The following is a 17,951-nucleotide window of genomic DNA, read 5'->3' as shown; positions in this document are numbered from 1 at the left end:
AGGAAGGAAGAAAGGAAGGAAGGAAGGAAGGAAGGAAGGAAGGAAGGAAGGAAGGAAGGAAGGAAGGAAGGAAGGAAGGAAGGAATCAAGCGCTATCTGAAACCTGTAGCCTGCTCAAAACTCTCTGTGGAGAGAGGTTACTGAGTATAACTGATGTGTTTAGTTTAGGGAAGTGCAGATCTATGACAAGTGGTGATTTGAAAGAGAGGCACCTTCAGTTTAGATACTGGAACTGTTCCTACAATACTAGTATGACCCTGGAATATTAACTGAACCTCTTTTACATAAATTCAGAATGAACATTCTTAATTTAAAATGTTGCTTGGGAATTCATAGATATTGCTCCACAGTGACCAGGATATAATCATTAAATAAACATCAATTACTTATTCATATTACTTTCAATGAAATATATTTAAGTGAGTCTCATTGGGACCAAATGTACTTTGCTGTATAGTCTGACCTTTGTATATCAATAATTATTCTTTTATTTGAACATTACCTACTATTTACTATTACCACATATATAAGCTTACATACCATGGGAAAGAAAAAATAACAAATAAAATATGGTACTGCTATGACTTGGGAGGAAACATAATTGTACAAAAAGTCCCAGACCATCAGGAAATAGATTCTGTGTTGACAAAAATAAAGCCAGCTCTTAGCTTCCAGGCTCTGAATCAGCCGTAAAAGTCAGGTCGTAAGCCACTGAATAAGAACAATTGCACAGAATCTTCACAGCAGACATGTTTCAGTCATCCTGGTGTTCTTTCACAGCACTCTGCCACAGGATTCAAAGGGAAACTCTGTTCTATGATGCTATTGATGCAAATGCTGACAAATGTCACATTTGGAAAGCTTATTTCAAGCAAAAATTAATTGCTGCTATTTTCTTTGGCTTCAATACTAAGAGAGAAAATTGTTTGAATAAAATTATTAAATATCTTCTATTTGTATATAAACTAGTAAGTGTTTTACACTCCCCAAATATTTTCTTGCAAGTAACTATTTCTTTTGATGGAAATAAACAAAGCATTAATTATCATTTCCCTGATATCTGTAATAATTCATCTATCTTATCAATTCACCCTTTGGATAAATCACTCCAGTGATTCTAACATCAACATTCCACACAGGCAATATTTTGCCTGAATTTAATTCAAGATATTAAATAATTTAAAAAGCATTGATCTGTTTTTTTCATATTTATCCAAGTATTCAAATTTAATCAGCTCTTTGTACCAGCATGTTTTGTGACGTGACAGTAATGTGTCTGCCAAGACCAATCAGGAGAAACATCTTTGTGAGGCAGGCGGTTCAAAGACAGAGAGTTAAATATTGATGAGCAAAGGGAGTTAACCATGTTCATGGTCAACCTTTCTTTTCTTTGAGGACCTAAAACAGAGAGATATGAAAACTCAGTGTTCATAGTGTTCATCAAAGACAGCTATTTAAATTTAAAACTGACTTTCTTATGTTGCTAAATGTCAGATAAAGTTAATCATAAAATATTTCCGAATATATAAAACAAGATAAAATATATCAATGTCTTTACAGTAAAACATTCATTCTGTAATCTTTTTCATTTCAGTTATTTCTAACCTTCAGGAAAATTTGCACACTCAATTCATTTGCTTTCTTTCTTTCTTTCTTTCTTTCTTTCTTTCTTTCTTTCTTTCTTTCTTTCTTTCTTTCTTTCTTTCTTTCTTTTTTTGTTTTTTTTTGAGACAGGGTTTCTCTGTATAGCCCTGGCTGTCCTGGAACTCACTCTGTAGACCAGGCTGCCCTCGAACTCAGAAATCCACCTGCCTCTGCCTCCCAAGTACTGGCATTAAAGGCGTGCGCCACCACTGATGGGCTCAATTCATTTTCGGTTCCAACCCTCCATGCTTGTAATATTCAATGACTATATAGCATCATATGTACGTGGAATGCCATCTTTTGTCATATGTGGGTTTCATCTACCACACCAATAGCCACTGAGCTCATTCAGCAAATAGTCATTAACTATCTAACTTCAGATATGATGTCTAAAATGTACACTAAGGTTTGAACTTGGGATAAAGTCAGCATAAGAAGTAAAAACACATGACTATAATTGTCAGATCTTTCATTTTCCTTGATTTGTGTCTTTTAAACTATCTCATCAATCAGTTACAATTCTGTCAAAGAACAATTTTTTTTCATCAATTGAAAGAAGCTAGACACAAGGGATGTGTACAGAGTGTGACTATGAAATGTAAAATACAGGAATATTATTCTTGATATCGGGAACTCCTACAATAGCTATAGGACAAAAAGTAGCAGAGATGGGGATATGAAGAACCCTCCAGAACTGAAATAATCCTTTGTATCTTGATTAATGTAAATGTCATTGATAAATTTATTGTAAAGTTATAGTTGAGTTTTACAGGTATGATATAGTATACTTCATTTTATACAATGCTATTTTTTTCAAGTAAATGTAACACATGTTTAAAACTTAGCTTCCAAAACCTGCTTATGGTCCTAGGTTTTGCTTCTAAAGTATGCAATAGACATATACTCCTGCACTGAGCAGGGTCTCCAATGCTTTTATGTGATCTTTCTTTATGTCATATCTCAAAATATACTTTTTGATGTGATGAAGTTATAAAATGATCTTAGTATTTCAGTTCTAGACATGCAGCTGTTATAAAGATTCTCCTATTATATATTCCTTTCCAATGTTTAATGCCATAGGCTAATTATACAGATTAATAGATCTCATGGTGACACACTGTAGGCACACAGCATACGTTGATTGTATTTACTTCCCCATAATCCAGTTGTCCTTCTAGTTCTGCCCACAGATCTCTTTTATTTCTCTCTAATATGTCCCTTCTACATTCATGTCTCTGTTTTTAGATGTTACATAATACAAAACATGTGCTAAATGTCTTTTGGGGTCCAGCTCATTCCCCTTGTCATGATGATGTTTAGTCTCAATAATTTTCACAATAGCAGCATGATTTTGAAATTCGGTTCAAAATATTAGATAGCTATAAATTTTATCTTGGCATGGAGCAGAAATTTTGAGTTTCCAAAATATACTCTTGAATGCTAATGTGAAGCATGAGCAACTCGATTGGCAAAGCTTGTTCTAGAGTGGTAGGTTTCTGGATGTTTTAGGTAGGAGGGAGGCAGTGCTCACTCAGGACTAGTTACCCCTAAGTGTCAAAATGATATTTCTGGGTACTTTATGCAAATATTTGAGAGACTTCTTTTCTAGTATGTCTAGTAGGAAGGCATACTGAGGGGTTGCTGAGTGATGCTGTCTCCAGTCTCTTTTAAGTGCCCTTCCCAAGGGCACATGGATTTCCAACAAATGAATTAATCAGGACCAATAACAAATATCAAAGCAGGTCTTTCCTCCCCGATGTTCTTTGTCCTGTGACTCGACTTACTTTCTTCCCAAGTTCGGTTCCCTACTCTCAATTCAGAAATTCTGATGGTTTTCACTTATGTATGATTCAATCACCATAGCCTAGAGAATATTTTACATGCATAACCTGGGTAAACTTCATGATCTTCTGATAGTTTCCTTTCTTCAAGATCAGTATTCTTTTATGCCTTTTATAGTCAATTGCTTTTGCCTCTTCGTTTGTTGTTTCTCTTTTGAGACAGGCGTTCACGTATGCCAAACTAGGCTGGAACTCACTGTTAAGGAAAGATGACCTCAAACTACTGATCCTCATGTTTCTGTTTTGTGATTCAGATTGTCTGGGATTCAGACTTGTGCCATGATATCGAAATTATATGGTTCTGGGAATTCAATCCAAGGCTTCCCGCAAGTTCAGCAAGCATTCTTCCAGCTGAGCTGCATCCCCTGCCTGCCAGGGTTTTATTTCCCCCATTATTTGCTGACTTCCTGTGGAATAGCAAAATGAATCCATCACCCCTCGTAACTCCCTGGAAGTAGAAGTCCTAATAATCTTTCATGCAAGTATTATGGAAATGACTTTAAGATATACATGGAAATTCAAAGTGATTTAAATAGCCAAGTTTTTCAATCATGAACATGCTATCTAAGTCTGCATTAAGCCAGATAGCAAGACTCAACTTCGCTTAGAAATATTTGGATAGGGATTATGTTCTTTGAAGAATGTTAATGACACAGAAATGTTGTATTGTAAGCACCCGTTTATGCTAGAGTTTTGTTTTGTTTTCTTTTCAAATAAGCTAAGCTGTTGGAAGGCATGCTGGTTGGAGCCTTTGATTGAAAGCTGTCAGACCTTTCCCCTGGCTCCAGGTCTTTTGGGAACTGTCAGTAAAACAGCCCTGGTGATAGATAGGGTTCATAATATAGTATCTTATCTTCAGTAGTTCATTGTTACTGTTAGCAAGCTAAACTTAATCTATAAGAAGTACCATAATCATGGTGTTGTTGAAGCTATGAGTTCTGCCTCCAGAGGCTTTGCTTCAGCCAGCCATCCTCGGGGTCTTCTGATATTCTCTGGGAGGCTTTACTGGCTATATCAAGCCTTGCTGATTTCTTAAAGATGCTTCCCAATTTAGAGTTGTTGATTTTGGGTTTTTTGTTTGTTTGGTTGGTTTGGTTTGGGTTTTTTGCTTTTATCTCATGAGTGATTAATATGGAAAAATGATTATAATAATTTTTGATACAACATTTTCTGGTACGAAGTCACAGCTTTGCTGTCAAAAAGAGCCACAAAAATCATATAGCAAAAAATTACCATTGATAAGCAATAATGTCTAGGAAGTCTTATTTATAACCAATATTTAGTCACTTGTCACCTGTATGATATTTTTCTTAGGTACACTCTCTTTTAAGCATAGTGATCATGGACAATTACTATGTTATCCATGTTTGGAACTAAGCTTGAGTGTGTATAAATAAGTGTGCCTCTAGGGAAAATTCAGTAGTATAAGGAAAACACTCACATTGCTTTTAATTATTTAAATGTAATTTCTTTAGAGATAAAACTTTTGGTACATTGTGTTTTAATTTTAACAAAACAAAAATGAAATACTTACTGTGAATGAGGTAAAATTCTCTGAAGCCCATCTAAAGGTAAAAGAAAGAGATAACATCAGAATTTATTTTCTGACCTCCAAACATGTGCTTGGTGTATATGCAAGAAAGAAAGAGAAAGAAAGGAAGGAAGGAAGGAAGAAGGAAGGAAGAAGGAAGGAAGGAAGGAAGGAAGGAAGGAAGGAAGGAAGGAAGGAAGGAAGGAAGGAAGGAAGGGAGGGAGAATGGAAGGAAGAGAGAAAGGAAGAAAGAAACAATTTATAGATAGCTTAGGTTTAATACTATGTTCTAACCTTTGCATTTAGTAAAACCCAGGTTTTTAATTTCAATTTTCACTGTTTTATCCACTGACTGGGAAGACATTTAATAATCTTTGGATTGAAATTTTAATTTACTTTAGTGCTTGCAAAACCTAGCATGGACAGAACTAGAGGTGATTCATACATCCAAGAATGCTTGAACTGACCACCATATGATAAATTCTTCTTTTAGTTTCAGAAATGCTGTTACATTGAAATGTATTATAAAATGATGCAATAAATTGATGGTAAATGATGTTTCTATACTTTGAGCTAAAAAATTAAAATCCTTTATTTTATGAAATACATTTCCTTAATTATCAACTAGTGGGTCACTATAATAATCTTTATTCTTAAAAATAAGTCATAGTCAGTACAAGCAGGAACTCTCTTCTCTGTGTTGAACAGTCTTGGAACCTCAACTTGATGTGGTGGCAGACAAGAATTCCCTCAGTCTTACAGGTTTCTAGAATAGAGCTTAGACTCCTCAAAGAGATCATTTGGGACAAAAAAATAAAAATGTGAAAGCCCTGTGTAAAAGCCAAAGTCTGAAGAGGAATGCTCTATCAAATGGAAAAAAAAAATAAGTGAAAGATATAAAATGTATTCGTTCATAAACATCCTTTATTTTTCCACAATATTTTGAAAGCCTTCCTCATATTATATGGAACACAGTGTAACAGGCATTAGTCATGATCTTATGTAAAGTCGAATTTTTGACTATGGGTTTAAATACAGCATGTTAAGACAATCTCCGTTCATAGAGAATATCATACATCAAGTCTCATAAATAATAAAGTACATGACTGAACAAGAGACAGTAGAGTATCACAGCTGGAGTTTAAAAGATGGAAAAGAGGGAAGAGAGCTGGGGTGGGATGGATGATCTTGATGATACTTAATTTGGTTAATATCATGTGACCAAATGTAGGACCAATTAATGGAAATAAAAGTTTGTCTCATTTTACATTTTCTGGTATTGCCATGTCTGTATATCTACTCCATGTAAATGTCAAGGATTTCAACTGCACTACGGAACATCATGACTCTATTGCATGCTGAAAACAAAATTAAATATATTATGACATTAAAATGTTACCTCTGTTGCATAAAGGAAATTATTACATATAATTGTCTTAAAAAATTTTTAGATTGGGCTGGTGAGATGGCTCAGTGGGTAAGAGCACCCGACTGCTCTTCAGAAGGTCCGGAGTTCAAATCCCAGCAACCACATGGTGGCTCACAACCGTCCGTAACAAGATCTGACGCCCTCTTCTGGAGTGTATGAAGACAGCTACAGTGTACTTGATTATAATAAATAAATAAATCTTTAAAAAATTAAAAAAAAATTTTTTAGATTATTTTTTTATTTGAAAACCTGAAATACAAATGTTCTCCTTAGTCGAGATTGTTTTTTAGTACAAAACTGGATACTTCCCCAAAGTAATATTCAGAGAGCTGTCTCTATTTGATTCTATATTCTATCAAGTTGGCAACACCAACCATCTCATACTCTAAGGAACAAGTCCTTCTCTAGTATTGGCATCAGTCCCCCATATAGCCACTTACTGCTCAATACATGGCATGCTATTACTGCTCAGCCCACTCCATGCTATGTATTAAATGAACTTTCCACTCTGTTGTGTGGTCTAAAGGGAAAATTCATTCACTGCCAGCTGCTAGTTCCTTTCAAATACTGTTGTGGCCAACCCAGCCTGGGAATAGGTCGACGTGATTCTATATAGATATGTAATGATCTCAGATCCTCCTAACAGGGAAACTGCAAAGCCAGGGGCAGGTTAGAGCAACTCTGAAGATAGTTAATGTGGCTCATTAGTGATTGGGATACAGGTTATTAGGCGAAATTAAGTTTTCTATATCCTACTTCCTGATCAACTGATAATATTACGTCAATTTTACCTTCTCATGATGACTCTGTGAATAATTGCAACAAGTTACAACTTAGATCAGCTAAGACAAGTGTATGGCATTTTACTCAGCTCATTCAAATAGTGAGCACCCAGTTTTTAATTCTTACCAATAAACAATAAACACTTGCTTATTTATTTTTATAGAAACAGTACTTATTCTTTTAAAAGAAAGTTTCCATAAACCCTGGCATGTGGTTTTAAGTTCATAAATTTATCATTCATAAATGTGGATAGAGTTTGGCATTAATACAAAGATATTAATATTGGTCTGAAACTTCCATCATCCCTCACATTCTCTCCTGTTGAATTCTGTCTAGTGTTGTAACATCCTGCCATACAGATCCCAAGCCTAGCTACAGGAACATGGTTGGACATTTAGAAGATAATTGTCAACCTGGACTTAAAAAGACCTGTGTACCAGAAGTTTCTTCTTGAAACTTCTTGCCACTTGTTGGTGCATACACCATCAGAAGTCAGAGCAACTCGTGGTTTATCCTGAAATGTAAAAAAATTAGAGTAAAGGTGAACACTCTAGTCAATCCAACCAAACTCAACCTGAACTGGAAAACAGCTGGCCAATGTTGAGCATGCTGATTGAATCCACACTCTATCAACTGAAGCAGGGTATCAATCTCCAGCCAAGTACAGATGTGTAAGCAATCAATCCTTATTGTTATAGCCTGACAAGTGTCTATAGTGGCTTGTTCCTTAGCATTGTTGTGGTAACCTATTGCTCACACAGGTGCAAAGACATTGAGTCATATATTTGTCTGACATATAAAAATAGTAAAGGTCTTTCAGATAGCAAATTGAAAATATTTCTCATGCTGAAAGGTTTGTATGATATTAAAAGATAGATTCCTTTTAGCTTGATGTCTTCATGCCAACACATTTACTTGCATTTAAGATATTGCTTTAGCTATAAAAATATAGCAAGTATTGAAAATGGTGAGGAACATAAACATAATTTTTAGATAAGATTTGAAAATCTAACAAAGAAAAAGACCTGGAGGTATCTTTCTATCTATCTTTTTAAAATTTTATACATGAAAGTTGAAGAGGTTGCTTGAATTCAGTTCCCACCACCCATGTTATGTGATGCATAACTACCTATAATTCCAGCTCTGTGAAATTTGAAGCTCTCTACTGTCCTCCACAGGCACCCACATTCAACTGAAAATACCCACACACAAATGCACATAATTATACATAAAATAAATCTTTCACCCAAAGGATATATATATATATATATATATATATATATGCATATATATATGTATATATATATACGTATATATATATGCATATATACATATAAATATATATCCTACTAAAAGAGCAGAAATAAAATATATATTATATATATATGTGAATATATATATATTTATAAATATATATATATAGTAAATATATTTTTTCCTTACTCCCAGACTTCAGCATCCCCCACCTGTCCAAGCATATCTACCAACTTTCTTCCAACTTCTTGGGTTGTTTATTGTTGTTGTTTTGCTGTGTTTGTTTGTTTGTTTAATAATGGATTAAGTCCTGTTAGTGATACCCACATACTTACCTCTACAAAGTCATCCATGGCAGCATCACTTCACAATGGTCACCACTGCCCAAAGTTATAGGACCCTAGCAGCCATCAGCTGCCTTTTACCTCTCCTCTTACCAAGATCTTAGTTGTGTGGTCTTATGTGGGTCATAAAGGGTGTGGGTTCATAAGTCAAGTCAAATTCAGAAGCTATCCTTTTGCAGCCTGCCTCCTCATATACCAGGTTGTACATTCCTTCTCCCCTATACAAAATGTTCCCAAGTTTTGGAGGTAGTGTTATTTCATTTGTTGCTTCCGATACTATACTAGATACAAGCATGTATGAGTATTCATGATAGAAATAAAATACACATAATTACACCAGCAAAGCACTCTAACAGTAAATGCCCTCAGACATTCTGCATATGGGAGCTTGTCAAAAGTAAGGTCTCTGTAGCAGGCCTGATATTATTAGAAGCAAACAGAATTGAATTCTTTTTTTTTTTTTTTAAAAAAGCTTCTGCACCAGAAATGACTGTTACTGATGCTGTTCAACCCTAGTACAATTACATATTTTCAATAAAGGTTCAGCAATAACAAACAGCAGAAGTAAACATTGATCTAGTACAATTGGGAACAAATATTTTCCCGGGATTGTGTTGCAGTTTCATTTTTGGAAACAATAAGTACATAGTTTTGGAAAATAATACAAAGAGATGATGATATTTATTAGAATTAACAAGCATAATTTTCAATAAAAATCAGATATCATTGTTATCTTAAAGGGATTAATGACTGAAAGAATTTGACAGGGATATTCAGGTATTACCATGCATCATCAGTCTAGAATATTGCAAAAGATTCCTCATGCATAAATATAAGGTTCAAGGCAAAAGGCATTATCACCTTTTGATTTTGTCCTACTCTGGACTAAGTACATCACGAGAAATTATATGAGCAGGAAGACTTCCCAGACAGCCTTAAATAACTTTCTCATAGAAAATATTGATATCACCAGGGCTAGGAGATATTTACAGTATGGAGATATTTAAGTATGCTAGTACCTCAAATAATGCTAAACATCAAATTAAGAAAAAGTGGTTGATCATCATTAACAGGACTAGAGACTCATGACCAGATGTCAGCACTACTTTTGAAACATACCAATGTTCACAGTGTATGGTGAAGTGCCAATTACTTGGAGAATGCCATTACAAAATGATTGTGGACATTACAATGACATAAGAGCTACACAAACAAAGTCTTTACTACAGAAAAGATGGAGAGAAAACAGTGTGATTTGACTAAGCTTGACTCCAAAAATGTTCTTAGAAGTGAATATACTTGTAACATACTCGGAAGTTTTCTGCTATAAAGCAGAAAATGGCGTAAGGTAGAGATTTAGCTCAAGTTATAGAAATATTTAAATACCAATATGTTTAGACGCTACTGAGTTTGTGAGCTATAATTATAATTTTTTATATTTTATATAAATTTATAATTATGTTTTATGTATTATGTACCTATATATTAAAATTTTAACAGTTCTTTGATGCTATGTACCCACAGTAAGGAAATAATATGTACTTAATGGGATATGCATTAACACAATAGCAAGTAAATGAAAAATAATAAAAATATAATCTTTCTATTTCTTGATTTCTGTAATTCTCTTCACAAAATTAACAGTACTGAGAATATTGCAATAGAACATTAGAGCTACTCCAAATCGCTTCTTCCCTTTATCATCTTGATGTTTTTAGTGCCTCTCATCTTCTCCACTTGCTGCAAAAAGAAAAGGAAATAATAATGATATCATTAAAATTTAAGAAGAAAATCATTAAAGGAAAATGTTTAAATGAAATGGAAATTCCACTCAAGGGTCAATGAATGGGGTTAGAAGAGTCAAGGGGTTTTAATCATGGAGTGAGGTACACTAGGGGTGATTCCTTATGTCTAAGATAACCTAAATTAAAAGAGTTTAAAATAATAATGTTTTATATTATTTTGTAAAACAATAAGCCCCAGCACAGAGCAGCTAAAGTCCATGTTCCAAAAGGCCAACTTTGACTTCCACATCTTCCTCTCCTCATTCTCTCTGCAGCTTGGCTTTGCTCGCTTAGAACGGGAAGCAACCATTGCCAGCAAAACTCATTTCCTAAAGAAAAAGCATCCACGCCCTTTGAAAAGAGATCAACATCTTCTTAGGCATAGAAAAAGTTAGGGAATTGGCAGCTACCTTTATTCTTTTCTCGGGATTAAATAGAAATTAAAAACAATTCCAAATGTTTGTTCTACACAAACACAGATGGCATTGTCCTGATTCTTCTGAAGTAGAATATCAGGTAAAGCAGAAATCTGGTAAAGTATTTACAATGGTATCTCTCCATATGACAACATAAAATACATTTTATAGTCTAATAAAAATAACAAAGGAATTATTTAGTACATCTTTAGAAATACGGAGTACATAGCCATTTCCTATTTCTATTTTTCTAATCTATAATCAAATTTAAGATGTACAGAAAATCTGATTTTCAGCAATCTTGTAAAATAGGAAGAGAAACAGGGTAACACAGATGGATTAACAGGACAAGATCCGTTCTAATGTATGTGACTAGAACTTTCTAAATTATTGAATAAGCAAAAAAATACTTATTAAAAGACTGATGATCTTGTTAAGAATTTAATTTATGTCTACGCTGCACTATAGAAGAAAGCTGCAATTTTTCCATTAATTTTAAGTTTAAGGAAAAGCAATTAATTTGTATATTAGATGAAAGTATTTAAGGTTGACAACTACGGATGAGAAAATAATTTAAAATAAGTGATATTACCTTAGAAGTGGCAATGTTCTAAAATGCCATCTAGACGCTTTTGATTTGTTATACCAGAGAAGTGATGAGAGAGAACAAAGAGTTGAATTATCATTGTGAAAAGGTCATTTGTTCTCATAAGCTGTATCTTACTGCAAGTCTCATCATCTGAAGGCATCACCAGCTAACATAAAAAAGGAAACCTTGGGGGCACCATTCTGCTATGAACAGCATAATACATTGTTTACTATAAAACTTTTCCTGATCTTTTTTTGGTTTTGTTTTTGTTTTTCTTTTTGGGGATTCCCAGATAGACTATAACTTCATTGCAAGCCAACAGGAGACACAGTGTCCTGATAAACTGTTGATAAGCGTGTTGAAGAATCAGCTCAATCAGGTCATGCTATTTAAATATCTGCCACTGTATTTTTATTTTCTTTTTTTTTTTATGGAACACAAATATTTTAATGAACTTTGTACTTCAATGAAGACACTGAACTTTTACAAACAGTTACATCAATACAGTAAAGATAACTGATTCCACAGAACACTTATAAATGCACTTTTCCTTCAAAAATAAAACAAAACAAAATAAAACCTTTTTCACAGACTTAAGTAACAAATGATTTACATAGTCTTCAGATTCCCAAATATATACAGCTTTTTTGACTCTACAAAAACTGATATGCTTCGGTTATGGTAGGGGCAGGGAAATTTCTGTCCAACAAATCTCTTGGGAAATTTTATATTAATGCACATTTAGTAACCACATATTTCCCCTCCATTATTAAATGAAATTCTGGACACTCCATCACATAATAGTGTTCCTATTTCTAAACACTATTTCTAATATAAGATTAGTTGTAGCTTATAGCATGACATATCCTTAGCCACACGCACAAGGCCTATAAACATTCATGAGCTCAAGCCCATGCCAATCACAGACTCTTGAAGATAACACTGTGGTCACAGCAGCAATGGGTTGAGAACAGATGACAAACAGCAGTTAATATAAGTCACATCCTTCTCCTGAGTACTCTCATCAAGCACCATTAGGGTCTTCTGACCTCTTGGAAATGCGTGGGGAGCCTCATTTCTATGTCAGAGGCTGGTCTCTCCAGTTAGCCAAAGAAAATAAGCAGCCATTGGCAGTGAAGGACACTAGTCTGTATACAAGTTGATGATCACCAGTAAAGACTTTTTAAAGCTCCAAAATTGTGTCTGGTAGGTCTTATGTTTGATTTTGCTGTTTATATTTGCATACATTTTTTTCAGTGTTCCTATCTATACCTAGACTTTGGGATTAAGATGCAAAGAACATAAGAACATGACTTGCCACCAACATGAACAACTCTGTGAACAGAGTGGAATGGAGGGGTATGGAAACCCTGCGTGGTTGTAAAGGAAAGCAGTCCACCAGGATCATCATCACACAGTACTCTACCATCAAGCAAAATACATTCAAGACAGCCAGAGCTGGCTCTAACATTTCAATCAACTACAGTGACCAGCCGGACTCAGCTCTCAAATACACCACAGTGGGACTCGTGATCAGAAATGGTCAGACTTTGAAAATACAACTTTTTTTTTTAATGTTGCAAAAACAAAATTACTCAAAGAACCTTTCTAAACGAGTGACATACGAAGTTCGTAAGACCAGCAACTTTGGTGCCCAAGTCAAAGATGTCAATAACCAAGTTCTCACTCCTGGAAAGTGCCACCCAAATGTTCTATGCACATTATACATCTTACACCAAACTTCCTACCACTTACTAGAGTTCAGGTGCCCCCCTATGCCACCCAAAGAGAAAGTCAGGAGTTGGGGGAGGGGTGGGAGGTGAGGTAACCATAACAGCATATTACCTCTCTTCTCTTCTCCCTAAATGATCACTCTCCATACGGCGGCATGGAAAGGATCAATGTATGAGGGGCAGTAACTGAGATGTCTCTTTATCAAAACTGTAACTCTGTATGAAACACAAATTTACAAACATCAGATGAACAGTGATCTCTAGAAGGCGAGAACAAAAGGCTCACTAGTGCAGTAGAAGGACTGGCACTGAAAGGCATCCGAGCTGTTCAAGACAAGCGCTTCTGGTTGCCGATGTAACTATCTGCCATGGCTATCACCTTCTGGTTGCCTATGTAACTATCTGCCATGGCTATCACCTTCCCAGGCTACCTAGAGAGCCTCTCACCTGCAAGGTACATAGGGTATGGTTGTCTTTCTTGCCTTCTACCTTGAATTCAATATTCCAGCTTTAAATCAAGTGCTTTATCCATGCAGCAGTGAGACTCCAAAGGTTTCCCAATATTTATTTTGAGGTAGTGCTCATTTATTTGCATTCTTGGCTCTCCAAACACCACCAAGGAAGTAAACCTATTTAGAAATATGAAAACCAAAGATGTAGAAAATAATTAATATTTTGTCTTCAGGTAGAAGGGCCTTTGTATAAAGATCAAGTCACATTCAATGGATAAATCATTTGAAACTTCTAAAAACTTTATAACCACAGCTATAAATTAAAGTGCTTTGAATTCTGTTTAATGTCTAAAATCAGTGATTAGAATAATCATATTTTAAAATTTGCATGTATGAGACCTCAAGAGATTGAAATCATTTTCTACAAAATAGCAGAAACATTTTCTTCTCAAAAGAAATTCTGCACAAAACATTGCAAATCCAGGTTACTTTTACAGAATCGGAACAGAAGTCAAGAGTTGAAATGGAATTACACAATAGCACATTCTACAACTTCACATAAACCAAGTATGAACACTCTGTCAGTCCTGCCTCTTGCTAGCCAATGCAAATGAGCTCTGCAGTCTTCCCAGGACAAGGTAGTTATGTATAGTTACTCCAGACAATGTAACAGACTGTTTATGCCTCACAACAGATACACAGTTCACATTCCATTCATACAATGTAATGTAATGCCCTACTGTTCATCTGTCAGCTTCAACAACTCAAAGCATCTTGTATGCTACATGGAGGTGAGCTTCACTTCTACTGACCAGAGGATGCCATTATACACAAAACAAAGATAAAAAACAGACTCACACATCTCTCTGTACACTTCATGCAAGCTGGGCACAATGTGAAAAGAACATATACAAAGCACCCTTCTCAGGGTCAGATCTCACTATAATGGCTGATTAATATGCAGAAGAGCCTGCATGAATCAAAAGTCCAGGGAAAACTTCAAGCTAAGGAACATCAGTGACTTATTTTTCTTGTAACAATGCAGGAATATTAATGTTCCACCCAATAGCTTGCCTATCGAACCCACAGGTAAATAGATTGCATATGGGGTGGTCTTCACTCCATGCTGAGCAGCACACCATTCGTCTGTGACCCTGTCAGCTGCTCCGAGGAAGCCATGCTAGTCTCACTCCCGACATATCAAACAATCGCACTTGCCCGTTGTCATGAGGGAGGGCTATGATTTTTTGGCCAACACATACATTGATCCTATTAATGGCAGAGTCTGTGCGAATAGTCGCAATTGGAGATCTCATATTTTTTAAATCCCATACTTTTACTGTGCGGTCATCACTGCCTGAAACGACATTGTCTCCCACAGTGAACACAGCAGAGGTCACAGTGTCTGTGTGTCCTTGGAAAACCTTCACGGAGTGGATGGAAGGGTCCCTGAAATCCCAGAAACAGAAAGTTGTGTCACAGGAGGAGGTCACCAGGAGCCGCTGGGTGGGGTGAGTGCAACAATGTGTTAACTCCTGGTCATGCCCTGTCAGAGAATGAACAAGTTCAGATGTCTCCACATCATACAGGGGGACTCGGACAGTAGGGCAGTCACTGGACACATCTCCATCAATGTCAGGCTCATCTTTATCATAGTACTCTATTCCATTTTCACCAGAAATTTGACTAGTGTCGGCAACAGGCTGAGGTGTTGGAAGCTGTACCACGTATCTCCAGATATGAGCAGTCTGATCTCCAGAAGCAGTAAGAGCCAACTGCTCTGAGGGATGGAATTTTATAGAATTTACTGAGCCCACATGGCCAGCATATTTGACAAGACATTTGCCAGTCTCTATGCTCCACAACAAAGCCGTGTGATCAGCAAATGCTGTCTCAAGAACAATAGGCTATGTCCTTGCAACACTGACATCCCAGATGCCATCCCTGTGGCCAATATACTCCTTCACAAGTTGGCAGATGGCCCTGAAAGTGGTAGTCTTAAAGCTGGAAACAATCTTGCTGGTGGAAGCCTTGTAGGTGGACTTGAGCTTCTGAGAAAGCTGACTAGTACTGTGACTGGCTTTTGTTTTGAGTTGGCCCTTACTCAATTCTGCCCCATCGATCGCTTGTCCTTCACCAGCTAAACGTTCATTAAGAATATCAATTTCTCTGCGCAATTCTAAGTTTTCGATGTAAAGATTTTCAGATTCTCTTTCTATCTGGCCAAACAATTCCAGCAGTGTACTGCGAACTGAGGACGGCAGTTTAGAATCTTGTCCTTCTAACATTTCTCTTGGCAGGCCAGTCCTTTCTTGTTCTGAGCTGTTAAGGTCTTCGTATAGAAAGGCTATGAGATTTGTGCTTTTGTTTTGCTTGGTGAGCAGCTGAACAACTTCCGCTTTCTGTGGGCATTTCTAGAAGGTAGTGTCCTGGTCACTCCTGCAATAAGCTATACAAAAAGGAGTATTAACACAGAGTAAGAAAACCGAAGGAAACGTATTTAGGTCTTGTGTCCAGAAATTTCTGCAAGAAGGCTTGATATACACTCTTCCAACTGCAAAAATGTAGCTGTCACAGCAGCAGCAGCACGCGTGTCCACCTGGAACCAGCCCAGGTCACACTCAATTCGTAGATTCCCACCACCGACCAGGCTCCCGAGACAGACCCAGAGCAGGAAAGACGTATTTTTATTTTCTTACAAGAAAGGAAATTGTTCTCATAAGAAATTAGGCAAGGAAATTCTCTAAGAAAAATAGGCAAACATAGGCCAGAAATATAGAATACTAAATATGTAGGATGGTCTACACCACAGCTAGTTAGGGCTCTGCCAGAGCCTGACATATACAGAGGCAGATGCTTACAGACAACCATTGAACTGATCACGTGGTCCCCAATGAAGAGTTAGAGAAAGGACAGAAGGAGCTGAAGGGGTTTTTCGACCCCATCAGAAGAACAACAGTATCTACCAATCAGAGTGACCAGGGTTTAAACCACCAACCAAGGAGTACACATGGAGGGACCTGTGGCTCCAGTCGCATATGTAGCAGAGGATGTCCTTGTTGGACATCAGTGGTAGAAGAGTCCCTTGGTCCTGTGAAGGCTAGGTGCCCAGTGTAGGGGAATGTGAGGGCATGGAGGCGGGAGTGGGTGGATAGATGAGCATATACCCTCATAAAAGGAGGAGGGGGGACAGGATAGGAAGTTTCTTGGGGGGGGGGATCAGGAAAGGGGATAATATTTGAAATGTAGGTAAATAACATATCCAATAAAAAAAGAAAAAGAAAGAAAGAAAGAAAGAAAGAAAGAAAGAAAGAAAGAAAGAAAGAAAGAAAGAAAGAAAGAAAGAAAGAAAGAAAGAAAGAAAGAAAGAAAGAAAGAAAGAAAGAAAGGGGCTTCAGCTAAATATGTTCCCCCTACCTAGGGGAAAAGAGAGAGAAATTTGAGATTATGGGTTTAGGAATTAGTTCACTCTGTGAACTACATCACTATATACATATTGAATATCTTCATGCTACCTATATACACACCTATACTCTGCAAAAATATATTTAAAAAAAAACATAAAAGGAGGAAGAGGAAATTTAAAGCTGATAAAGGTATGTGCTTTCACTGCTTGGAGACAAAAATCTTAAAACTTTTCTAAGTATTCTTCAATTGTATGAGACTGAAAGCAAAAGGTATATATATATTTTAACGAAAAATTCATGATATAAAACAGACTGTTCATCCAAAAGCAGAATAAAACTTTAGGAAGCATGAGGTAGAGCTACTTGGGATTTTGAGAGGACATTGATGCACCTGCAGGCAAGCAATGACCCGTGCAACAGCCCAGCATGTGTTTGCAAAGAGAACAAGTAGTGAGAAAGCTAAAGTCAGGAGTTCCATTCACCAACAAAACAGCAAAAATTGTCAAGTGAAGAAAGCATTTATATTTGTCTTGTGACGGTCAGAGGCCTGTAATGCCAGGCCCCCTTTGAGAGTTGATGAAATCCTGCAACCTCCCAAAGCAAAGATGGCATTCTGTTGCGGGTAGCCTTTGATGTTAATTCCGTTCTCCAGTGAGGGGCTGCAGATAAGGAATGAGTCAGCACTCAGGTGATTTCCTGTAAACCTGCTTCCCACCTTAATTTGCAAAATAAATGAGAGATGAT

At 36.4% G+C, this 17,951-nt stretch overlaps 1 pseudogene; it reads right to left on the bottom strand.

Annotated features, from left to right (window-relative positions):
• Positions 1 to 14,808: 14,808 nt before the first annotated feature.
• On the bottom strand, positions 14,809 to 16,227 carry LOC110318650 (annotated as a pseudogene).
• Positions 16,228 to 17,951: the final 1,724 nt, after the last annotated feature.

Source organism: Mus pahari, chromosome 3, assembly GCF_900095145.1.
Source record: "Mus pahari chromosome 3, PAHARI_EIJ_v1.1, whole genome shotgun sequence".
Lineage (NCBI taxonomy): Eukaryota > Metazoa > Chordata > Mammalia > Rodentia > Muridae > Mus > Mus pahari.
The sequence above is the reverse complement of the archived record's forward strand: the minus strand, read 5'-3'. Positions and strand labels throughout refer to the sequence as shown.